Source organism: Podarcis liolepis (genome assembly GCF_965112155.1).
Source record: "Podarcis liolepis genome assembly, chromosome: 5".
Classification (NCBI taxonomy): domain Eukaryota; kingdom Metazoa; phylum Chordata; class Lepidosauria; order Squamata; family Lacertidae; genus Podarcis; species Podarcis liolepis.
Genome location: NC_139556.1, coordinates 56,931 through 62,958, shown reverse-complemented (window position 1 = coordinate 62,958; position 6,028 = coordinate 56,931). Strand labels below are relative to the sequence as shown.

Below are 6,028 nucleotides of genomic sequence, written 5' to 3'. Positions count from 1 at the left end.
ATTACTGGAATAGACCTCAATAGGAAAATAAACAGTGACCCCGTGTGGCCAATACTGGAATAGACCTCAATAGGAAAATAAACAGTTACAGATAGGTAGCCGTGTTGGTCTGCCATAGTCAAAATAAAAAAATTCCTTCCTTCCAGTAGCACCTTAAAGACCAACACGAAAGCTCATACCAAGAACTAACTTAGTTGGTCTTTAAGGTGCTACTGGAAGGAAGGAATTTTTTTATTTAGGAAAATAAACAGTGACCCTGTGTGGCCAATACTGGAATAGACCTCAATAGGAAAATAAACAGTGACCTCATGTGGCCATTACTGGAATAGACCTCAATAGAAAAATAAACAGTGACCTCGTGTGGCCATTACTGGAATAGACCTCAATAGGAAAATAAACAGCGCCCCCGTGTGGCCATTACTACTGCCAGAGGAAGTGGGACTTACAGGAGATCTCTCCAGGCTGTTTCAAGAATGAGCCGGAGAAATGGCCAGAGCAACTGCAATACTCCAGGACCAGCCAAGCCTAAAAACGCATCAGGCCGAGAGAACCAAGGGAGGCAGCGCAAACGCCCATCAGACGCATTCTAGAGAAAGAGACAGGCTTCAGGGTTAACCACAAAGTTCATTTGTTTGGCATCCACATTTGACTGAGTATGCGGTTGAGCAGCGTCAGAAACTCAAGGTATATAAGCCCATTTTCATAGTTTTAGATGCCCGAAACTGATATTGTGTGCCCTGGCTCCGATTTACGTTGGAGCAGAGGCAGATGGGACTACAATCTTAGTTTGTTTTTAAAGGGAATAGCTGTAACCTCAGTGGCTTTGCCTGCAGAACACCACACGCTCAATCCCCGGCTTCTCCAGGCCTGAAACTCTGGCCAACTGCTGCCAGTCAGTGTTGACATTACTGAGCTAGATGGAGCAGTGGGTCAGGTTCCTAGGTTCCCATTTATGCTTCAGATCTGTGTGAGGCTTTCTGTCCCGTTTAGCGTGGCGAGGGCGGTTCTTTGCACATCTGGAAGACGACCGTGTCGCCTCCCATCACCCTCTTGAAGGTGCTTTTTCAGCTTAGGGGAAAGGGCAGGCACACCCTGAATGAAGGGAGGGGGAATTCCCCTTGCAGCCAAAGGGTTGTTTGAGGCCACCCCGAAAGAGCTGATCTTCAGCTTGAAACCAGGCCTTGCTCTTTCACCAGGCTGCTCCTCCAGCTGCCAATGCCACCCATGGACCCTGTGTGAATATCCAGCGTGGGTTGTGCCCAGGACCCTGGGAGGCTGTCTTTCCCGTCTGCGCATGTTTTCGTCTTTCAATAAACAGTCCATGCAATTTCCAGCTCTTCTGGCCCTCGAGATTAGCCTGGCCGCCTCAGAGGGAATCTGGGGAGGCTGAGGTGGCCTTTCCAGTGGTCCAAGGGGGGTTGTGTCTTCCTGCCCGCCATCTATTTCCTGCCCCCTTTCCCCCCTTTCCCTTTCCAAGCAAGCACGGAGGAGGGAAGGAAGCGGAGCCATGGATCCTCCGCTCAGATTGGAAGCAGGAAAGTGGGAGAGGAGCTGCTGACCCGAGGGTAAGGGGCTCCCCTCCCGCTTTGCAAAGGGAGCCTGGGAGGAGGGAATCCGCTGCATGGATCCCCTTCCCTCCCTCCCTCCTCCCGGCTCAGCTCTGGCTGGCTTCGCCCCACAAGACGCACAGACATTTCCCCTTCCTTGTTAGGGGAGGAAACGGGCGTCCTCTGGAGCCAAAAATATGGTACCGGGTTCAAGCAATGGTTCAGCGGAAGAAATTAAGTTTCCCACCCATTGCTTTGTCCCCTTTAGAAAAGGAAAACGAGACAAACCTCACCAACATGGGGGAAGCCAGGAGGTGCCAATCAAATAAATACAAACACTTTACTGGATTTGTACTGTACTGTTTGGGGGGTCGGTGGGATATATCAGGACTGGGGTGGTTTAAAAATGTTCTTATGTGTTGTATGTTAATTTCTATTTCTATTTTTCCCCTTTTACCTTCATGACTTTTCCTCCACCTCCTCTTCTCCCTTCGTCACGCGAAGTTTCCTCCTCCTCCTCCTTTTCAGAGCAGGAATTCAGACCTAAGAAATATCAATAATGTCAATTATTTTCACAAGAAGGGAAAGAGGGGTCCCCGTCCAAGCAGACATCGAATATGTCCAGCCCAGATTGCAGTGGAAGAAAGAATCAAGTGGGAAAGGAGCCAGCAGACGACAAACGGGAAGAAATGTGTTTCTTCTTTCTGAAGCCCTTCCCCAAGAATCATATAATATTATTATTATTATTATTATTATTATTATTATTATTATTATTATGGTGCATCTAGCTGGAAGGGACCCCAAGGGTCATCCAGTCCCACCCGCTGCAAGGCAGGAATCTGCGAAGGAACCAATAGGGTTCATTTTGTAATAATAATAATAATAATAATAATAATAATAATAATAATAATAAGTGGAGGAATTGGGATCTGGAGGAATGAGCTGGTTACAAAACCAAGCAGTGCTTCATCTGAACAATACACTGTTCAGCTACAGTTTCCAATACAGTTTTAAAGGCAGCCTGACAGGGAAAGCAATGGAGATGTGAAGTTTTATTTTATATAAATAATAATTAGAATTATTATTATTACAGCCAGTTCCTCTGGAGTTGCTTCTCCCCCCAATTCGAATAAATAAAAATACAATACTGTTAAGGCTTAGGGTGTCCCACTTGGGTGGGTGTGATTAATAATAATAATAATAATAATAATAATAATAATAATAATAATAATTTAACATTTAATAATAATAATTTATTACTATTTTCCAGCCACCAACAGAGTATTGTTTTTAAAAAATGGGAAAACATAATATACTACAAACTTCCCTCACCCTTTTAGCTGAATAACCATTATAATTATAATGATAACAATTTAAAAATGAAGGACAATCCTCATTTATTCCCCTTCCCCAGCTGCTCCCCACAGAATATTAAAAACGGGACAAAACATACTGTATTGCAAACTTCACCACGCCTTTTCCAATAATAAAAATAAAAATAATTTTAAAAGTACTGCTAATAATCCTTTATTGTAATAAAAAGGCGCCAAAACTGCCTTGGCGTCCCGGGCGTGGGAAAGAGCTGAGGAGAAGCAGCTGAGAAACAGCTGGGAGGAGAAAAAGCGGGAAAGGGCTGGCCCCACCCACAGCCCGGCCTGGGATTGGCTCAAAGGCCGACCTATCGCCGTCGAAGGCCCTCAACCAACATGGCGGCGGTGGCGCGTCTTCTGCCCTTTCTTCCCCCCTCTTTCCAGTCCCTTTGCCCTGGCCCAAAATGGCCGCCCTAGGAACCCCCTCGCTCCAAGCACGCGCCCGCAGCCGCAGCAGCAGTAAACTCGGCGGCGATAGGTCGGCCTCTGGGCCAATCCCAGGTCGGGCTGTGGGCGGGGCCATGCCTTGGGCGCGTTTTCTCTTCAGCGTCTCCTTCGCCATTTTCTCGAGGGAAGCGCGTGAGTTTGGTCGAGTTTTTAAGACTCTTTTGTTGGGAGCGGGCGGGAAATAATGATAAAGGATTATCATCATTGCTTTTAAAATTATTATTATTATTATTATAATTAGAAAAGGCTGAGGGAAGTTTGGGATATATTACGTTTTGTCGAATTGTTTAATATTCTGTTGTGGAAGGGGAAGAAATGAGGATTATCCTTCATTTTTAAATTGTTATCATTATTGTAATGCGTATTCTTGTTAAAGGGTGAGGGAAATTTGTCGTTTTATCGTTTTTTAAAATTCTCTTGGTGCCTGGGAAAGAGTAATACATTCTTATTATCATTTAATTTTATTATTATTATTATTGTTATTATAAAAGGGTGAGGGAAGTTTGTAGTGTATGATGTTTTGTCGGTTTTAAAAAAATAGCAATACATTATTAATATCATTAAATGTTAAATTATTATTATTCTAAATCACAGCCACCCAAGTGGGACACAGCCTCTTCCCCCCCAAGCCTTAGCAGTATACTATTTTTATATATTGGAATTGGGGGAGAAGCAACTCCAGAGTAACTGACTGTGATAATGGTAATAATTTATTTTTTATATAAAATAAAGTGCAGATCTCCATTGCTTTCCCCCTCAGGCCGCCTTTAATGTTTTGGAAGCTGCTTGAAGCGGTGCTTTTGTAACCAGCTAATTCCTCTAGATCCCAATTCCTCTACTTATTATTATTATTAAATGAACCCTTGTGGTTCCTTCGCAGATTCCTGCCTTGCGGCGGGTGGGACTGGATGACCCTTGGGGTCCCTTCCAGCTAGATGCACCATTATGTGATTCTTGGGGAAGTGCTTCAGAAAGAAGAAACAAGAATAAACAAGAAAAAATAAAGAAGAAAAACACATTTCTTCCAGTTAGTCCATATGATGGCTCCTAGGGAGAGGAGGCTCCTTTCCCACTTGTTTCTTTCTTCCATTTGAATCTGGGCTAGACATATATGTTTGCTTTGATGGGGAACCCTCATTCCCTTCTTGTGAAAATAATTGACATTATTGATATTTCTTAGGTCTGCTCTGCTGAATTCCTGTTCTGAAAAGGAGGAGGAGGAGGAGGAGGAAACTTCGCGTGATGAAGGGAGAAGAGAAGATGTCGGAAAAGTCATGAAGGTAAAAGGGAAACAATAGAAAGACATTAACATATAAGAACATTTTTTAAAAAACCCACTCCTGATATATTACACCCACCGAAGTGGGGCTTGGCCTCATCCCCCGTAACCACCACAGTACAGTACAGTAAAAATATACTTGAATAATTTTATTTATTTGATTGGGGTAGGCTAGAGCCTCCTGGCTTCTATGCTGGTGAGGTATGTCTCCTTTTTCCTGTTCTTGTTAGGCTATCAAAAGGCGACAAAGCAATGGGTTGGAAACTTAATTTATTCAGATGAACCATTGCTATAACCAGGTAATTACTCAAGACACCTGTCAGAGCTGCTTGAAGATCCTAGCTCACAGAGGATCACGCTAGCCAGCGGTCATTAAGTAAAAGTCTTTATTGAATTACAGTTTCCATTCTCACGCTGCTGCGCGCAACTCTACGCCTAGTAGCTAGGTCGGCGAAGCTCCGTCTGAGTCTCCGCCCTGTGTGCACCAACTTAATATCCTAGCCTTGCTCCACCTTTTCCTCCTGACTGTCCTCCTCTGGGTCCCTCTACCCCCCGGGGCTTCTTCCTTCCGGGATTCTTCTGACGCTGACCCAGACCCTCCTGCCTCCTTGCGCCGGGCTTTAGGACCTGGCTCTCTTTCGGGGCTGCTTACTGCGCCGCCTTCCTCTGCATTTGAACTTGGCGCGCGCGCCCAACCTTCCACTTTCCTCTCAACCGTTTCTTCGCTCCCCGATGGAGGTGTGGCCATCCCCGACTCATGTCCTCCCTCCTGTGGAGGTGTGGCCACTCCTGACTCATGTCCTCCCTCCTGTGGTGAGCTGCCAGCGCTTCCCCCCTGGCTCCCTTCCTCTTCCCTGCTTCCTGGCGGTGACGCTGGTCCCGATTTCCAGCTGCTCCCCCCTGAGTCCTCTCTGGCTCTGTCTTCCTGGGGTGCCCCCCTAGACTCCCCCCTTGCCCTCGCCACTGGTGCTCCTTTCTGTGAATCCTCTGATTCACTGGAAAGACTGGGAGATCTCGGGTCGTCGTCGTCACTCATCTTTTCTTCTGCCTCCTCCCCTTCGCTCTCTGTTTCCTCCCTTGCCCGTGCTTCTGCTCCTAAACCCCTGACATCCATCCCCCCCTCGAAGCCCCCCATTCCCCCCTCCCCTCCTTCCGGTGCTGGAGCTGGGGGCTGCTGTTGCAAAGGGACGAACGTCGGGTATCGGTCGCTTCCCGTGGCAGGCCTCCATCTGAAGTCTCCCGGGTCTTCCTCCCCGCTCTCGTCGACGACAGTCACCTCCGCTTCCATCTCTGTGCCGCCGTGCTCGAAACCAGGGTCGTCCCCGAAAACGTCCATGTCCGTCTCTCCCTCACTTCCTCCTGTCGGTGTTGCTCGTCCTGGGCCT

The 6,028-nt window shown here is 46.7% G+C and overlaps 1 long non-coding RNA gene across 1 annotated transcript; it reads right to left on the bottom strand.

The window, feature by feature from the left end:
* Nucleotides 1–405: 405 nt before the first annotated feature.
* On the bottom strand, nucleotides 406–3,286 carry LOC310706441. The gene is made up of 3 exons (XR_014525884.1): nucleotides 2,992–3,286; nucleotides 2,005–2,090; nucleotides 406–586 (listed from the first exon to the last, which is right to left on the bottom strand). It is a non-coding gene; the product is annotated as an uncharacterized lncRNA (long non-coding RNA).
* Nucleotides 3,287–6,028: the final 2,742 nt, after the last annotated feature.